The sequence below is a fragment of the Rhinatrema bivittatum genome, chromosome 16 (genome assembly GCF_901001135.1).
Source record: "Rhinatrema bivittatum chromosome 16, aRhiBiv1.1, whole genome shotgun sequence".
NCBI lineage: Eukaryota > Metazoa > Chordata > Amphibia > Gymnophiona > Rhinatrematidae > Rhinatrema > Rhinatrema bivittatum.
The window spans coordinates 47,836,690-47,857,530 of record NC_042630.1 but is presented as its reverse complement, the minus strand read 5'-3'; positions in this window follow the sequence as shown (position 1 = coordinate 47,857,530).

Genomic DNA, 20,841 nt, shown 5'->3' with positions numbered 1-20,841 from the left:
ATTAGGATACAAGGCAGAAATCAGAACAAATTCCTATGTTTCTTAAATATTTGTGTAAATGGCATTGGGCATCAGAAAAATAGGTTTGATTTAAATAAGAATATAAGTACATAAGAAATTGCCAAACTGGGTCAGACCAAGGATGCATCAAGCCCAGCATCCTGTTTCCAACAGTGGCCAATCCAGGCCACAAGAAACTGGCAAGTACCCAAAAACTAAGTCTATTCTATGTTACCATTGTTAGTAATAGCAGTGGCTATTTTCTAATTCAACTTAATTAATAGCAGGTAATGGACTTCTCCTACAAAAACTTATCCAATCCTTTTTTAAAACACAGCTATACTAACTGCACTAAACACATCCTCTGGCAACAAATTCCAGAGTTTAATTGTGCGTTGAGTGAAAAAGAACTTTCTCCGATTAGTTTTAAATGTGCCACAAGCTAACTTCATGGAGTGCCCCATATTCCTTCTATTATCTGAAAGAGTAAATAACCGATTCACATCCACCCGTTCTAGACCTCTCGTGATTTTAAACACCTCTATCATATCCCCCCTCAGCCGTCTCTTCTCCAAGCTGAAAAGTCCTAACCTCTTTAGTCTTTCCTCATAGGGGAGCTGTTCCATTCCCCTTATCATTTTGGTAGCCCTTCTCTGTACCTTCTCCATCGCAATTATATCTTTTTTGAGATGCGGCGACCAGAATTGTACACAGTATTCAAGGTGCGGTCTCACCATGGAGCGATACAGAGGCATTATGACATTTTCCGTTTTATTCATCATTCCCTTTCTAATAATTCCCAACATTCTGTTTGCTTTTTTGACTGCCGCAGCACACTGTACCGACGATTTCAATGTGTTATCCACTATGACACCTAGATCTCTTTCTTGGGTGTTAGCACCTAATATGGAACCTAACATTGTGTAACTATAGCATGGATTATTTTTCCCTATATGCATCACCTTGCACTTATCCACATTAAATTTCATCTGCCAGTTTGATGCCCAATTTTCCATTCTCACAAAATAAGGGTCCCAATACAGATCCCTGAGGCACCCCACTGCCCACTCCCTTCCACTGAGAAAATTATCCATTTAATCCTACTCTCCGTTTCCTGTCTTTTAGCCAGTTTGCAATCCACGAAAGGACATCGCCACCTATCCCATGACTTTTTCCTAGAAGCCTCTTATGAGGAACTTTGTCAAATGCCTTCTGAAAATCCAAGTACACTACATATACAGGTTCACCTTTATCCACATGTTTATTAACTCCTTCAAAAAAGTGAAGCAGATTTGTAAGGCAAGACTTGCCCTGGGTAAAGCCATGCTGACTTTGTTCCATTAAACCATGACTTTCTATATGTTCTGTGATTTTGATGTTTAGAACACTTTCCACTATTTTTCCTGGCACTGAAGTCAGGCTAACCGGTCTGTAGTTTCCTGGATTACCCCTGGAGCCCTTTTTAAATATTGGGGTTACATTTGCTATCCTCCAGTCTTCAGGTACAATGGATGATTTTAATGATAGGTTACAAATTTTTACTAATAGGTCTGAAATTTCATTTTTTAGTTCCTTCAGAACTCTGGGGTGTATACCATCTGGTCTAGATGATTTACTACTCTTCAGTTTGTCAATCAGGTCTACATATCTTCTAGGTTCACCGTGATTTGGTTCAGCCCATCTGAATCATTACCTATGAAAACCTTCTCCAGTACGGGTACCTCCCCAACATCCTCTTCAGTAAACACAGAAGCAAAGAAATAATTTAATCTTTCTGCGATGGCCTTATCTTCTCTAAGTGCCCGTTTAACTCCTCGAACATCTAACAGTCCAACTGACTCCCTCACAGGCTTTCTGCTTCGGATATATTTAAAAAAGTTTTTACTGTGAGTTTTTGCCTCTACAGCCAACTTCTTTTCAAATTCTCTCTTAGCCTGTCTTATCAATGTCTTACATTTAACTTGCCAACGTTTATGCTTTATCCTATTTTCTTCTGTTGCATCCTTCTTCCAATTTTTGAATGAAGATCTTTTGGCTAAAATAGCTTCTTTCACCTTCCCTTTTAACCATGCCGGTAATTGTTTTGCCTTCTTTCCACCTTTCTTAATGTGTGGAATACATCTGGACTGTGCTTTTAGGATGGTATTTTTTAACAATGACCACGCCTCTTGCACACTTTTTACTTTTGTAGCTGCACCTTTCAGTTTTTTTCTATTTTTCTCATTTTATCAAAGTTTCCCTTTTGAAAGTTTAGCACGAGAGCCGTGGATTTGCTTACTGTCCCCCTTCCAGTCATTAATTCAAATGTGATCATATTATGATCACTATTGCCAAGCGGCCCAACCACCGTTACTTTTCTCACCAAATCCTGTGCTCCACTGAGAATTAGATCTAAAATTGATCCCTCTCTCATCAGTTCCTGAACCAATTGCTCCATAAAGCTATAATTTATTCCATCTAGGAACTTTATCTCTCTAGCATTTACCCAGTCAATATTAGGGTAATTGAAATCTCCCATTATTACCGCACTACCAATTTGGTTAGCTTCCCTAATTTCTCTTAGCATTTCACTGTCGCCATAGTGAGGGCAAAGGTAGCGCCGGCGCCATTTTGAATATTGTCAAATCTGCCCAAGTGCAGAAGGTGGCTCCTGGACCCCCGCTGGACTTTTGGCAAGTCTTGGGGGGGTCAGGAGGCCCCCCCAAGCTGGCCAAAAGTCCCTAGTTGTGGCACAAGGGGTAGGCAAGATCAGTCTGCTTACCCCTTGTTCTATCAGCTAGAGCCGTGGGGGAAAGGCAGATGTGGTTTACAGCTTCTATAGAAAGCCAATTGCCTCTTCCCTTCCTCCCTATAGGAACCAAAATGGCGCCGGTGCTACCTTTGCCCTGTCATATGGTAAGGGCAAAGGGCCACCGGCGCCATTTCTCTTAACGCAGCCGTGGCCCAAGAGCAGGAGATCGTGCTGGGACACCCCCCCCCCCACTGGACCCCAGGTAATTTAAAACATTTTGGGGGGGTTCAGGAGGGTGGGGGATTTCTTTTAAAGGGTCGGGGTGGGTTTTAGGGTTGTTTTGGTGTGCCGGTTTTCCCGCCCTCCCCCCGCCACCGATTTACAATTTTTGACGATAAATCGGGGGAATTGTTATTGTATCGCGGCTCTAACGATTTTTGACTATTTAAAATATATCTGACGATTGTTTTAAATCGTCAAAAAATGATTCACATCCCTACTAGATCTATTGTCATGGCTCAGGTACTTAGATATTTTTTGCTTCTATCGAACAATATACAATAGAGCTGTGGCTAACAGTTACCAACACATTGTCTGTCTGGTGTGTGAGACTGAGTGAATTTGTTACCGTCACCCCTCCCCACCTCTTTTTGTGACAAACTGGTTGTGACTATCCAGGTTATGGTAGAATTAGTACCTTTTTCTTGCTTTTGTTTGCTTCATAACCTACAATATTCTTGTTTTATTTCATTACTTTAAATGAATAAACCTAATACAATTTAAATTAAAAAAAAGGAAAGAAATCCTAACATTTCTCATGTTTCCCTTTTAATCACAGATCAGTTACGGATCTATGGACATACTCTTCAATGACCGGGTTAAGTTCCCGTTCTTCTATCGCACGATCCCGAATGATCATTCTCAGTTCCAGGGCCTGATTCAGCTCCTGAACCTCTTCAGATGGACCTGGGTGGGGATTCTCACCTCGGATGATGAGAGTGATCAGAGGGGCTGCGACGAACTGAAGAGGGAGATTATCAGGAGTGGAAGTTGTGTGGAATTTGTAGAAAAAACTCCTTTGGTCATCACCTATACAGTTAAAGATTCTGTAAGATGGAATTGGGTTATTGACAAGGTCAAGAAGTCACTGGCTAATGTGATTATCATCTACTGCACTACCAGTTACTTAGCAGCACAATTCTGCTTCCGATGGTGGCAAGAAATGACTGGCAAGCAGTTGCTTATATCTTCTGAAGCCTCTTCCCTAAATAACATACACCACCCATACTTACTTTCAGATTGTAGCACATTGAATGGTTCTCTACAATTTGCCATTCATAAAGGAAAGATTCCAGGTTTCAAGGATTTCCTCCATAATCTCCACCCATCCACATTCCCAGACCCCTCTGTTCTGAAACCTCTGTGGAGGAAGGCATTCCAGTGTGAGATTGGGTCTGAAAATTTGAATTTGCACAGCTGCACGGGGCTGGAGACTCTGTCTAACCTTTCACTTTCAGAGTTTGATGTGAATCATTTTCAGTTCACTTATAGTCTTTACACTGCAGTCTATGCACTGGCTCATGCTTTGCACAACATGTACACAGCCAAGTCTCAACTTGGGGGGGATCTAAAACAGGACTTTCAACCATGGCAGGTAAGTTTACCTTTGATTTTTTAAAAATTGTGTAATGCTTTTTTGTTTACAGTATCATTCATTTTTAGTAACATAGTAAATATTGGAGGATAAAATTAATTTCAAAAGAGAGTAAGATAGATCCTTATGCAAAACCAAGACTATATTCATGGTCTAATGGAACTGACCCTTGCTTTCCCCCAAGAGTGTCAGCAGTTGATAGCAATGAGGCTTCTCTTTCCTGGTGCTCCATTCCCTTCAAACTCCACAGCTTGAATTTACAAGTCAGGAGTGCAGGAGTTTCCTATACTTCCTTATGATCCATGGTGACCTGAAATGCATGGACATGTGGCAACTTCTGGATCTGGTACTGTTCCGGGTTCAGATTGTGCACCTTGTCATTCTGCTAATCTCACTGAAGTCTACACTGGGTGCTACCTTAGGGGCTTATCACCTGCATGTACATAGGACTACCTCGGGGGGCTTATCCAAGGTAAACATGATTACTGGGATTATACCTGGGGGCTTGAACCCAGGAGCTTATTCCCTAATAGACAGTCACATACAAACTTTGATTCAGTACATCACAGTTCCAGGTACTTAGGAATGTAAGTTTATTTGAGCAATAGGAGGATAGAACAAATACATTCAGATCATACAGAAGAAGTAATGGTAGATAAAAATTCTACATATATATATAAAACGTACATGTTTCCAAAGGATCAGCCTGTGCTCTCATGTCCAGAAGTGTGTTCTCCCTCTCTAGCTGTTGTTACTCCATATACTAGGGATGTGAATCGTTTTTTGACGATTTAAAATATCGTCCGATATATTTTAAATCGTCAAAAATCGTTAGGGCCACGATACAATAACAATTCCCCCGATTTATCGTCAAAAAATCGTAAATCGGGGGAAGGGGGAGGGGAAGGGGGAGGGCGGGAAAACCGGCACACTAAAACACCCTAAAACCCACCCCCGACCCTTTAAATTAAATCCCCCACTCTCCCGAACCCCCCCAAAATGCCTTAAATTACCTGGGGGTCCAGCGGGGGTCTGGAACGGCCTCCTGAAATCGAATTGTGTTGTCTTCAGCCGGCGCCATTTTGCGCCGCCATTTTGCAAAATGGCGGCGCAAAATGGCGCCGGCCATAGACCAACACGATTCGACTGCAGGAGGTCGTTCCGGACCCCCGCTGGACTTTTGGCAAGTGTTGTGAGGGTCAGGAGGCCCCCCCAAGCTGGCCAAAAGTCCCTGGGGGTCCAGCGGGGGTCCGGGAGCGATCTCCTGCCGCGAATCGTTTTTCCGTACGGAAAATGGCGCCGGCAGGAGATCGACTGCAGGAGGTCGTTCCGGACCCCCGCTGGACTTTTGGCAAGTCTTGTGGGGTCAGGAGCCCCCTCTCCAAGCTGGCCAAAAGTCCCTCGGGGTCCGGGAGCGATCTGCTGCCGCGAATCGATTTTTGCGATTCGCGGCCTGTTGGAGAGGAAGCATTTAATCCATTTGAGAGCTTTCTGTTTTTGAGGCTGTTCCTGACTCCTGATCCAGCTCCTGCAGCTCTGGTCCTGGCATTGACCTGCAGCCCTTTCCCCTCCGTTGCTGGAGGGAGCTCCTGTTTGAATGCAGATGATGGGACACTCCAAAAGGAATGTCCTAAAGGGGGCTGTCACTTTCTGATTTCTTTCAGGAGAACTCAGGATTGTTAGAGAATGTATTTTTTTTTCGTTGAGAAAGGACTTGATAGTGGGTGACTTTCTCTGTCTCTACCCTTAGTGAGAAAGAGGATTGGGGTTGGAGTATGTCAGGGTTTTTTTTTTTAAATTATTATTTCATCATTTGTAATAATTTGATAACTGAAGAAAGCATGGGATAAACACAAGGGATCTCCGAAGGAATGATGATGTAACTTGGCGAAAGCAGCTTGGAAGCAGCCAGAAGGTATAAGGAGACAGACTCTGTTTCCTTTTATGCAATTTATTTACAGTGTCAAAGTACAAAGCAAACCAACAAATGATGCAGGTCACCTTCAGATAGCATGGACACATCATACATAACAGGTTTTAGTGTATGCTGAATTCCTGCCTGCTCCCCTGGCATCTCTAAGCCTTCTGGGCCATGTCTTCTTATTACATAGAAACGACGGCAGAAGAAGACCAAACGGCCCATCCAGTCTGCCCAGCAAGCTTCACACATTTTTTTTCTCATACTTATCTGTTTCTCTTAGCTCTTTGTTCTATTTCCCTTCCACCCCCACCTTTAATGTAGAGAGCAGTGATGGAGCTGCATCCAAGTGAAATATCAAGCTTGATTAGTTAGGAGTAGTAACCGCCGCAATAAGCAAGCTACACCCATGCTTATTTGTTTTATCCAGACTATGTTATTCAGCCCTTATTGGTTGTTTTTCTTCTCCCCTGCGGTTGAAGCAGAGAGCTATGCTGGATATGCGTGAAGTATCAGTTTTTCTTCTCCCCTGCCGTTGAAGCAGAGAGCTGTGCTGGATATGCGTGAAGTATCAGGTTTTCTTCTCCCCTGCCGTTGAAGCAGAGAGCTATGCTGGATATGCGTGAAGTATCAGTTTTTCTTCTCCCCTGCCGTTGAAGCAGAGAGCTATGCTGGATATGCATTGAAAGTGAAGTATCAGGCTTATTTGGTTTGGGGTAGTAACCGCTGTAACAAGGCAGCTACTCCCCACTTTGTGAGTGCAAATCCTTTTTTCCACATTTCCTCTTGCTTGAAGCTTAGAGTGATGTTGGAGTCACAGTAACCATGTTATGTTTATTGAATAAGGGTATTATCTCTAGGCAGTAGCCATCATTCTGGCGAGCCACCCACTCTTCATTGACGGCCTCTTGACTTTATGGATCCACAGTGTTTATTCTACACCTCTTTGAAGTCCTTCACAGTTCTGGTCTTCACTATTTCCTCCGGAAGGACATTCCAGGCATCTACCACCCTCTCCATGAAGAAATACTTCCTGATATTGGTTCTGAATCTTCCTCCCTGGAGCTTCAAATCGTGACCCCTGGTTCTGATGATTTTTTTCCTACGGAAAATGTTTGTCGTTGTCTTTGGATCATTAAAACCTTTCAAGTATCTGAAAGTCTGTATCATATCACCTCTGCTCCTCCTTTCCTCCAGGGTGTACATATTTAGATTCTTCAATCTGTCCTCATAAGTCATTTGATGAAGACCTTCCACCTTTTTGGTCGCCTTTCTCTGGACCGCCTCCATCTTGTCTCTGTCTCTTTGGAGATACGGTCTCCAGAACTGAACACAATACTCCAGGTGATGTCTTACCAAGGACCTGTACAAGGGGATAATCACTTCCCTTTTCTTACTCGATATTCCTCTATGCAGCCCAGCATTCTTCTGGCTTTAGCTATCACCTTGTCACATTGTTTCGCCGACTTCAGATCATTAGACACCATCACCCCAAGGTCTCTCTCCTCCTCCGTGCACATCAGCCTTTCTCCCCCCATCGAATACAGTTCAGTCGGATTTCCACTCCCCATATGCATGACTTTGCACTTCTTGGCATTGAATCTCAGCTGCCATATCTTCGACCACTCTTCCAGTTTCCTTAGATCCCGTCTCATTCTCTCCACTCCTTCCGGCGTGTCCACTCTGTTGCAGATATTAGTGTCATCCGCAAAAAGACATACCTTACCTTCTATCCCTTCCGCAATGTCGCTCACAAAGATATTGAAAAGGACCGGTCCCAACACCGATCCCTGCGGTACGCTGCTTAAAACCGCTCTCTCATCAGAGAGAGTTCCATTTACCATCACACATTGTCTTCTGTCGTCAACCAGTTTGCAATCCAGGCCACCACCTCGGCCACCACCTCGGCACTCACTCCTAAGCTTCTCATTTTATTCACCAGTCTCCTGTGCGGGACAGTGTCAAACGCTTTTCTGAAATCCAAGTAGATGACATCGAGTGCTCTTCCTTGATCCAATTCCTTGGTTACCCAGTCAAAAAAGTCAATCAGATTTGTCTGACAGGATCTTCCAATGGTGAATCCATGCTTCCTCTGGTCCAGCAATTCTCCCGACTGTAGATAGTTGCCTATTCTCTCTTTCAAAAATGACTCCATTACTTTCCCACCACCGAAGTGAGGCTAACCGGTCTGTAGTTACCAGCCTCTTCTCTGTTCCCACTTTTGTGAAGCGGGACCACCACCGCTCTCCTCCAATCACTCGGCACCACTCCCGTTTCTAGGGATCTATTGAACAGGTCACACAGTGGACCCGCCAGCACATCTCTGAGCTCCCTCAGTATTCTGGGATGAACTTCATCAGGCCCCATGGCTTTGTCCACTTTCAGTTTCACCAGCTCTTCCCATACATTTTCTACTGTAAATAGAGTTACATCTACTCCATTCCCCTCCAGTTTCTTGTTAACTAGTGACGGTCCTTCTCCAGGGTCCTCTTTAGTGAACACAGAACTGAAGTATTCATTTAATATTTCTGAAATTTCTTCGTCTCTCTCCACACATTGATCCTTTCCACCTTTCAATTTCAATATACCACTTTGAACTTTTCTCTTTTCACTGATGTATCTGAAAAATGTTTTGTTACCACTCTTTACCTCCTTGGCAATCCTCTCTTCCGCTTGACTTTTTGCCATCTTGATTAATTTCCCTCAGTTCTACCAGATATTCTTCTTTGTGCTCCTCCTTTTGGGATCTTTTATATTTCTTGAACGCTGTTCTTTTAGCCTTTATTTTGTCAGCCACCTCCTTTGAGAACCAGATAGGTTTCATTTTTCTTTTGCTTTTCTTTACTTTTCTAACATATAGATTAGTTGCCTTGGTAATTGCTCCTTTTAGATTGGTCCACTGTTGATCCACATCTCTCTCTTTCTCCCAGCCATTTAGTTCTTCCTCCAGGTACTTCCCCATTTCATCAAAGTCTGTGTTTTTGAACAGCAAAACTTGGGTTTTTGTGCTTCTTTTCCGTGTCCTTTTCGTGATATTAAACCATACCGTTTGATGATCACTGGTGCTGAGGTGGGCACCCACCTGGACGTCTGAGACATTATCTCCATTAGTGAGTACTAAGTCGAGTATAGCTCCTTCTCTTGTGGGTTCCATTACCATTTGTTTGAACAAAGCTACTTGCAGGGCATCTACTATTTTTCCACTATTATTAGATTCTGCAGATGGGATTCTCCAGTCTACATCTGGCATATTAAAGTCTCCAATGATTACCACTTCTCCTTTCTTTCCTATCCTGTGGATGACTTCAATCAGATCTCTGTCCAGCTCTTCCTTTTGGTTTGGAGGCCTGTAAGCTGGTGAAACTTTTCCTCCTGCTACACGCGGCGACCGAAGACCTGCGCGACCGGCGCCGGAGCCCCACCGGGGGAAGGTCAGGTCAGTGCTCGGCCTCCCCACCCGGGGGACCCCAACGCCAGCCGCGCGCGCCGAGGCCCAATCCGGCGGACACCACGAGGTAAAACGCTAAGGCCCGCACAAATCAGAAACTTACCAGCCAACCAGAGAAAGCCCGACAGGGCTTTAAATCCCGACTGCAGGCGCCATTACCTCCTTTTCCTCCTGCTACACGCGGCGACCGAAGACCTGCGCGACCGGCGCCGGAGCCCCACCGGGGGAAGGTCAGGTCAGTGCTCGGCCTCCCCATCCGGGGGACCCCAACGCCGGCCGCGCGCGCCGAGGCCCAATCCGGCGGACACCACGAGGTAAAACGCTAAGGCCCGCCCAAATCAGAAACTTACCAGCCAACCAGAGAAAGCCCGACAGGGCTTTAAATCCCGACTGCAGGCGCCATTACCTCCTTTTCCTCCTGCTACACGCGGCGACCGAAGACCTGCGCGACCGGCGCCGGAGCCCCACCGGGGGAAGGTCAGGTCAGTGCTCGGCCTCCCCACCCGGGGGACCCCAACGCCAGCCGCGCACGCCGAGGCCCAATCCGGCGGACACAACTCGACGAAAAGATATAAAAAGACAAACTAAAAGATTAAAAAAGCAGGGACACACGCTAAGACCCGCCCATAAATAATATAGCTAGCCAACCAGTTAAAGCTCAGCAGAGCTTTAAATCCCACCCAGCTAGGCGTCGCGCGCCGTGCGTCGCACGCCGAAGGAGCACGACAAAGGGGCTTGCCCCTTTGTGTGCCCCTTCGTGTGAACCTGAGCACAACAAGAAACCACCTATGCTAAACGACTCTGCCACACAACCCAGCCTACACTACAGAAGCACGCTACATCAACGTTATCCAATCCATTTGTCCAGCGACCTCATTCTCCAGGGCCCATACACATAACAGCCTTTCCAACACTCACAAGCTGCTCCAGCATGTAATCAGACTCTCCAGCATTCATCCAGCATTCTCCAGCACTCATCCAGCCCCCAGCCTCTCCAGCATTCATCCAGCCTCCAGCCTCTCCAGCATTCATCCAGCATTCTCCAGCATTCATCCAGCCTCTCCAGCATTCATCCAGCATTCTCCAGCACTCATCCAGCCTCCAGCCTCTCCAGCATTCATCCAGCATTCTTCAGCACTCATCCAGCCTCCAGCCTCTCCAGCATTCATCCAGCATTCTCCAGCACTCATCCAGCCTCCAGCCTCTCCAGCATTCATCCAGCATTCTCCAGCACTCATCCAGCCTCCAGCCTCTCCAGCATTCATCCAGTATTCTCCAGCACTCATCCAGCCTCCAGCCTCTCCAGCATTCATCCAGCATTCTCCAGCACTCATCCAGCCTCCAGCCTCTCCAGCATTCATCCAGCATTCTCCAGCACTCATCCAGCCTCCAGCCTCTCCAGCATTCATCCAGCATTCTCCAGCACTCATCCAGCCTCCAGCCTCTCCAGCATTCATCCAGCATTCTCCAGCACTCATCCAGCCTCCAGCCTCTCCAGCATTCATCCAGCATTCTCCAGCACTCATCCAGCCTCCAGCCTCTCCAGCATTCATCCAGCATTCTCCAGCACTCATCCAGCCTCCAGCCTCTCCAGCATTCATCCAGCATTCTCCAGCACTCATCCAGCCTCCAGCCTCTCCAGCATTCATCCAGTATTCTCCAGCACTCATCCAGCCTCCAGCCTCTCCAGCATTCATCCAGCATTCTCCAGCACTCATCCAGCCTCCAGCCTCTCCAGCATTCATCCAGCATTCTCCAGCACTCATCCAGCCTCCAGCCTTTCCAGCATTCATCCAGCATTCTCCAGCACTCATCCAGCCTCCAGCCTCTCCAGCATTCATCCAGCATTCTCCAGCACTCATCCAGCCTCCAGACTCTCCAGCATTCATCCAGCCTCTCCGGCATTCAGTCAGCCTCTCCAGCCTTCTCTCAGCATTTTCCAGCATTCAGTCCAGCATTCAGTCAACCTCACCAATACTTAGCCCAGCATCTTCAACATCGAAACATTGCTCCCAACCAACTGAACCACAACAATGCACCTCTGCACCATACCCAAAATCTGGCATAACCTCAGAAAGCACACAAAACCTGCAATTCATCACATCGCACGACAACAAAGGCTTTTACCAATAATGATATCACCTATAACACAAATCTTAGGACTCTCTTTATTTACATTAACTCTATTCAATGCTCAGTCTCTTTCCAAAAAAATGGACATCCTCAGTGACTATCTCATAGAAGTCAACCCAGATATCTGTGCAATTACAGAGACATGGCTAAAACACACAGATACTGTACTTACAAATCAACTGCCCATTCAATCTTATGACTTATTTTCTGTCCCCAGACCCAAAAAAAGAGGTGGGGGACTCCTCCTTGCAGCAAAAAAAGGACTTAATATAACTTTACAACTTACCAACGCCTCCACCAAACTAGAATTCTCCCTCTTTAAATCGGATCAAATCCAAATAGCCTTAGTCTACGCCCCACCAGCTACCCTAGAACTGGATCCCTCCCCACTGATCGAACTTATAGCTAAACACATAAACACTGAAAAACCTGCTATAATCCTCGGAGACTTTAATTTACATGTAGACGCTACTCCACAATCTATCAACTGCCAAACCTTTCTTTCCTCACTCAACCACTTGGGCTTCGCTCAAATTATCAACAGTCCTACCCACAAGGCAGGCCACACTTTGGACCTCATCTTTATTAACGAACTCTTCAACATTTACACCAACCCCACTTGTTTACCAGTTCCATGGTCAGACCACAGAGTCATCCACACAACCCTTAGGATCAACAAACCTCCACCTCAAATCACTACCAAATCCACCATCCAATTCAGGAAACCTTGCTCTCTAGACATACTCAGTGAAAAGATGTCCGAAGCTTTAAATCAACTTGACCTCACAGACGCAACAACTGCTACCACCTCTTGGATCAATATTAACAATAAAATTGCAGATAAAATCTGCCCAACCACAACTAAAACCATACAACCTACATTAGACAATAGAAAACCTTGGTTTACAGCCGAACTTAAATCCCTCAAACAATCTCTTAGAAAAAAAGAGCAAAGCTGGAGAAAAAACTCATCCACTTCGACACAAACCATCTACAAATCCCACCTCAACTCCTACAGGAATACTATCCTTAGAACAAAGAAAGAATTCTATGCAAAAAAAATACACAACTTCATTTTCGACTCAAAGGCCCTTTTTTCTTACGTCTCCTCTCTAACCAAACCATCTCCTCTCACGATCCCAGACCACCAAGCTCTCAACAAAGCTAACGAGCTAGCCAACTACTTCAAGACAAAAATCACTAACCTTACCCATTCAATTACATCCAATAGCCCCACCTTAACACACCATCTAACAACAGTGCCGCAACAAAACACAAGCTTGGACTCATTCGAGCTCACTTCTTCACTGGAGATCGAAAATACACTCAAAAAACTAAAACCATCCTCACACCCATCAGACCCATTACCAACAAATCTCCTCATTGCCATACCAAACACCATCTCAAAACCAATAGCAGAAATTATCAACACATCCCTGTCTCAAGGCTCAGTTCCTAACCAGTTAAATTGGCAATCCTGAAACCGTTACTGAAGAAACCAAATGCTTCTCCATCAGACCCAGCTAACTTCCGACCGATTGCAAACTTACCACTCATCGCCAAACTGATGGAAAAAATTGTCAACAAGCAACTGTCAGAATATCTGGAAGATCATAACATTCTATCCTCAGCTCAATATGGCTTCCGAAAACGACTAAACACCGAATCTCTCTTATTATCGCTCACTGATACCATCCTCGTGAACCTGGAGAAAAAACAATCTTACCTGCTGGTTCTACTTGATCTTTCTGCGGCGTTTGATACGGTAAAACATACTACACTTATAGACCAACTAACTAATATAGGGATCAAAGGCACAGCTCTCAAATGGTTTCACTCCTTCCTAAGCAACAGATTCTACAAAGTAAGGATAAACAACAAAGAATCGCATCCAATCCTTACAGAGCAAGGAGTCCCGCAAGGATCCTCACTTTCTCCCACCCTATTCAATATCTACCTCCTCCCTCTCTGCCACCTACTCTCAAACCTCAAGCTTACCCATTACCTCTATGCAGACGACATTCAAATCCTTCTCCCGATTACAGAATCCCTTCAAAAAAACCATCACTTACTGGAACGAATGCCTACAGCCCATTAAGGAATTACTCTCAAGCCTCAACCTAGTATTGAATGCCAATAAAACCGAAATGCTCATTGTCTCTCAGGATCCTCTCACAATCTCCTCTAGCTTCTCTCTACCAAACGCTAATAACATGTTCTCACCGGACGTCAGAAACCTTGGAGCATGGCTTGACAATCATCTTAACCTAAAAAAGTTCGTAAACAATACCACGAAGGACTGCTTTTACAAACTGCAAGTCCTCAAAAAACTTGAACCCCTCCTTTATTTCTCCGACTTCAGGCTAGTACTTCAATCCATAATATTATCAAAGCTCGACTATTGCAACTCCCTGCTACTAGGTCTACCCAACAACACGATCAAACCATTACAGATGGTACAGAATTCTGCTGCCAGAATTCTAACAAGCACTAACAAAAAAGATCACATCACCCCAATCCTTAGTAATCTACATTGGCTTCCCATTAAACAAAGGATACTCTATAAGGTACTCACAATCATCCACAAAGCGACAAACAAAATAGCTCCCATCACGTTAAGCTTTCAACTCCAACCGCACACATCTTCCAGACCTATCAGAAGCGCTTACAAAGGATCACTGCATGCCCAACAAGTAAAATCATCTCTGAGCAAAAGAGCGCTATCCTTAGCAGGCCCCCACCAGTGGAACATGCTCCCCCCAAATCTAAGACTTGAACCCAACCATCAAGAGTTCAAAAAAAGGCTAAAGACTCTTCTTTTCCAACAAGCCTTCCCAGACTCACAATCCTACCAAGACGGAAAGTCTTCCAAATAAGAAGTATCCCCTAATTATGGTCACCATACCAAGTCCTACCTTCAGGTCTCTGCAAATAAGAAGTATCCTCTTCCAAATAAGAAGTATCCCCTAATTATGGTCACCATACCAAGTCCTACCTTCAGGTCTCTGCAACTGGACAACAATCTTTGAGTTCTAAAAATTAATCTTATTTATATTTTCCTCTGCAACTGGACTACAATTTCTAAGTTCAAAATTCATTTTATCTTATTATTTATATTTGGCATGGTTAATATGTCACTATATCCAAGTTAAATATTTAAATTATACAGTTTATATTACATAATTTTATTAATTACAAGTAAAACTATTCTATATTATTGATTATCATTATGTTAAATTGTCATCCAGTTATAATGTTCCATATGTACCACTGTTCTATGTAAAGCCCCCTTATCTCTGTTGGGCAGTTTATCGTTATATGTAAACCGGAGTGATTTATAGTCTCTATAAGAACCTCGGTATATAAAAATTAAAAATAAATAAATAAATAAGCCACTCCAATAAAAATGGATGCCCCATCTTTTTTTAAGTTGGCCCATAGTGCTTCTTCATTGCCCCATCTTCCTTGCAGCTCAGATGCTTGGATATTGTTTCTGACATAAAGAGCCACTCCTCCCCCTTTCCTATCCTCTCTGTCCTTCCTTAACAAGTTATAGCCTGGTATTGCCATATCCTAGTCATGAGATTCCATAAACCACATTTCCGTGACAGCAACAATGTCCAAGTCCGCTTCCACCATTAGGGCTTGCAGATCTGGGATTTTATTACCCAAACTACGAGCATTTGTGCTCATAGCTTTCCAGCTTTCTTTGTTCAGGTTACTGCTGTTCCTGGACTCCTTTTGTAACCTATTTAGTTGAGTTTTGTTATCCACTTTTCTCTTTGCATTTGTGCAAGGGAAGAGATTAGTGCCTCTGATGACAGAGTCATCCATCACTGTGAGCTTTTTTCTTTGGTTTCTGATCTGGAATTTCTGTATGCATTGGTTTTTTTCTCTCGTTTCTGATAACACTTCAATCTTTTTCTCAAGGACTTCTTCAGAATTTAATACAGAGAAGGCATTTTGTACTTGTTGCACTTGATACAGTGTGTGTCTCCAGAACACAGGTCTTATTCTACCAGAGCCCACTGTAATACCTTTTAAGTTCCTTAATGGCCTGTGTGAGTGGGGGGGATTGGCTGCAGAGACATTCCTTGGGCTAAGAATACCTTGCTGGGTTGTACTTAGGGAGGACCAGGCCAGAAAGCTATGGCCAGTCCCCTAAGGTGGTCTGAGGGAGTTTCCTCAGACTCCCTCACATACCTTCCTCCTCAGCTCAGGCTTGCCGAGATGAGCACCTGCCTGTACAGGGGACTTCTCTCTGGATAGGAAATCCACATTGGCCTTCTCCCTTCCTGCCCTGTGTCAGATCATATAGTTGAAGGGCTGAGGGACAGGAACCAACTCATCATCCTCGGACTTCTTATTTCTGTTTATTCATAGGAGGTGTTGGTTGCAAATTTGAACTGCCATCCCAGCAGGTAGTAGTGCAAGATCTCTAAAGCCCACTTGATTGCCAAGATGCCCTTCTCGACAGTAGAGAAACACCTCTCCCAATGCATTCCAGCTAATTTATTCCACAAAATGTTCTTGAAGATCCTTCTCTTGGACTAAAACATTTCCCAAGGCTACTTCTGAGGCATCAGTCTGTGCGTGAAGGATTTGGTGAAGTCCTGACTTATAAGGAAAGGTTTAGAGCATAACGCCTCTTTCAGAGCTCAGAAGGCTTTCTCTGCTTCAGATGATCACTGTACTTTCTATGGTGCTCTGCCTTCTCAGAGTAATTGGAGATAAACTTTCAGGCCTAGTAATGCTCTCAATTTTACTTTTGTTTGTGGGATTGGCACTCTGGTGATTTCTTCAATCTTCTAGGTCTGCAGATGGACCTTGCCCTTTCCCAGGGTGTAGCTAAGATACTTGATTTCTTGCCTTCCCAAAAGGCATTTCTTAGGGTAGGCCATCAGTCCTTCTCTCCTCAGACTGGTTAGCATGGCCTGAAGTTGGTTCAGATGTATAGTCCAATCTGGGTTGTACACCAAGCCTTAAAACATTGTGAGGGCATCATGGAGTCCAAACAGAAGGACCATAAATTGGAAAAGTCGCACTGGCAGTGAGAACACAGTCTTTTCCTTTGCTGCTAGTGTGAGTGGTACCTGCTAATAGCCTTTTGAAAGCTCCAAGATAGAGATGGACTGGGCTGATCCTAGATACTCAATCAGTTCATCCACTCGTGGCATAGGGTTCGTGTCGAGTTCTGAAACCTCATTGATCTTTTGAAAGTCAATGCAGAACCTTATGTTCCTATCTCGCTTTGGCACCACCAATATGGGTAAGTACAAATCACTGTTAGACTCCTCCATAATCCCTTCACTTTGATCTCAAAGATGCAGTGCCTGATCTCAGGGTCATTGCCGTACTACAAATCAGGAAGCATAATGATGTCATATGCTGAACCAGGTAAGAATGACCTGATAGGTTTGAGAAGATCTCCTTGTCTTGCTCTACCAGCTGCTTATGCCAGCTGTCTGTGAAGTAGACAGCTGTTCACCAAAAGGAATCTGGGTTTGATCCTCTTAAGGCCCGACCTCTGGACCAAAACTCTCCTTCTTGCACCACTCAGTACTCCTATGCAATCCACTTCTTCAGAAGGTTTATGAGGCAGATTTGTGTTTTCTTTCATTTATCTAGCAGGGCTAATTTGTAATCCACAGGATCTGTTTCTCTAACACTTCATAGGGTCATTGCCAAAGGGCTAACAACTTGCATTCTGAAGATGTGAGGAGGACAAGGATGTGTCCCCTGCTGGAATACTCTTTGGACCATAGGATGATTATATCCCAGAGCTTGGGTAGCCTGAGCCTTCTCTAGGCATAGGCGGGCCACTTCCCAGCCTTTTTCAGGTGATCCTGCACTCAGAGCACATAGTCAATGAGGTTCTGCGCAGGGTTTCTTTCATTTTCACAAATCTTGGGAGCTATGTCCAAATTCCTCTTGGTCTCCTGCCATATAGCAACTAAAAAGGGGAAACTGCCAGCAAGTTCTGTGTCACTTTGTGGATTGTGAATAGCTCATATGGTAACAATGCAACCCAAATTTGCCATCTTCATCCACAAATTTCCTCAACATTTGTTTAAGCATCTGATTGATGTGCTAAACAAGGCCATCGATCTGAGATGATAACAAAAGCATGAAGGGTTTTTACCTTAAGAACATAAGAACATGTGAATATAAAACTTGACATACTGGGTCAGACCAAAAGTCCATCAAGCCCAGCATCCTGTTTCTAACAGTGATCAAGCCAAGTTACAAGTGCCTGGCAGGATTCCAAGGAGTAAATAGATTCCAAGCTGCTTAACCCAAGAATAAGCAGTGGATTTCTGCAACACTACCTTAACAATAGTTAATGAACTTTTCCTCCAGAAACTTGTCCAAACCTTTTTTAAATGCAGCTACACTAATAGCTTTCACACCATCCTCTGGCAATGAATTCCAGAGCTTAATTATCTGTTGAGTAAAAACATATTTTCTCGTATAAGTTTTAAATATTTTAGCTGGTAACTTCATTGTGGTATATTTTGAAAAGGTAAAGAACTGATTAACGATTACTTGCTCCATTCCACTCATTATTTTATAGGTCTCTATCATATCTCCCATTAACTGTCTCTTCACCAAGCTAAAGAGTCCTAGCACCATACCCTTTATCATTTTGGTTGCCCTTCTCTACCTTTTCTAATTCTGCTATATCTTTTTTGTGATGTGGTGGCCAGAAATACACACAATATTACGGAGGATGTGAGAACACTTATCTCCCATCCTCCGTAACTTACACTGGCTCCCAGTGAAATAAAGAATCCTTCACAAATCACTCATTTTAATCCACAAATCCATCTACAATCACTTGCATCTGGACCTCGAATTCCCTCTCAACCTCCACTTCACCAACAGACCGACTAGAGAAATATATAAAGGAACCCTACAAGCCCCACCTACAAAAGCCACACGCCTCACCTCAACCAAAGACCGATCCTTCTCGACAGCAGGCCCAGCTATCTGGAACAACATCCCATCTGACCTTAGAATGGAACCCTGCCTCTTAACATTTAAGAAAAAACTTAAGACCTGGCTTTTCCGCCAAGCCTTCTCAGAGCCCCCTGATACAGAACAGACAACAGAACATCCTTCATGAACAATGGATCTCCATACTACCTCCAAGTTCTGAATAAGAGCCTTCCCTGACTCAGCAATTGTTTATACTATTTATTTACTACGTTCTTAAGCCTTTCTTTCCAGCAGTATATGCTTCCAAGTTTACTTTCCTTGTTGAATGTAACTTTGTTCTTCCTGTTCAAACTATTGTTTTGTTTTGGTTACAGTTCCCCAATTCGATGTAAACCGATCTGATATGGTCTCTCAACCATGAAGGTCGGTATAGAAAAGTGTTAAATTAAACAAATAAATAAATAAACAATTCTCAATGAGGTCGCACCATGGAAAGATACAGAGGCATTAGGAAATTCTCTGTTTTATTCTCTTTTCCTTTCCTAATAATCCCTATTTACTTTCATGGCTGCTGCTGCACACTGGGCAGAAGATTTTTTTTTTTTTAAATTTTTTCTTTATTGATATTTTTAATAATTACAAAGCATATCCATCTTTGTACAGAAAAGAAAGGAAAAAAGAAGTTTAATACAAAACGATATAACTTTCAAAGAAAATACATTATTTCTATAGTCCCCTATATAAAGCGAGGGGGGTGGGTATTCAGAAACTAAGGAAGCTTTGATTTCTCATTATATTTTACAGAGATAAACAAAAGGAACTGCTCTTAGCTTGCTCTAGTCACCATTTTAATTAAATTCCTAGGTTATTGGACCTTCAACAGGCGATGATGTTATCATCGCCCTTTTATGGGAATTGAGCCACACTTTCAGTTGTTCAGGAGATATAAACACATATGTATTACCACCAAACTTAATAATACATTTGCAAGGGTATCTTAGTTGATATGTAGCCCCCATCTCTCTGGTTTCCTTACGAAGTGTCGGGAAACCTTTTCTCCTTTCTTGTGTGCTTCTTGCCAGATCGGGGAAGATCTGAACAAATTGGCCCATAAATTTCTCCCCCATGTTCTGGAAATAATTCTTCATTATCACGTTCATATCTTGTTCGTAAATAAAAGAAATCAGTAAAGTTGCTCTCTCAATGATCTCTGCAGTAGATGACTCCAAAAAGTCAGTAAGGTTTTCCAGATCCAGTTGGTTCTGTCTCATCCCTTCTCTCATCCGGGTAAATGGCAGGAAATAGACCTTATTAAATGCTGGTATACTCTCAAAAGGGATTTTTAGTATTTCATGTAAATATCTCCGCAGAATTAATCTTGGTTGCTCTCCCAATATTTTGGGGAAGTTTAACAGCCTTAAGTTAAGCCTTCTCAGCCTATTTTCCAGCAACTCTGTTTTTTTATTTAAAGCAATACAGTCTTGTATTGTAGCCGTTTGCACTCTCTGCATTTCTTTCATCTGGGTTTCAATTAACTGCATTTTATCTGACTGTTCCTTGATTCTTTTATCATGAGTCTGAGTAACCATTTCCAGTTTAGAAGAAAATAAAGATATTTGATTCATACAGCCTTGGAGGACTAAATTTTGCTGGGCCATCAATTCCCATAAGGAGTCCATTGTTACCACCGCGGGTTTACTAGGAAGGGTTAACTCAGCTTGTTGATGTTCCATAGTCGGTGTTAATAGCAAGGAAACATTTGAAGTGGGAATCAAAACAGCCTTACCATTACTGGCTTCTCCAGGCTGCACAATATTCACCGACATTAAAGCTGTCTGCCCTCCTTGTAAGATGGTAGTTCCTCTGTCCAGATCTCCAGTTTCTGTGCCCTCCGCGGGTTCTCCTAAGCGACTTGCGCTGGGTGTCTCCGCAACAGCTTCCTCCGGAGAACGGAACGGCATCGCTTGTGGTATCCTAGGAGTGGGGGGGCTCAAAGATAGTTCCCCAGGCGAAACGGC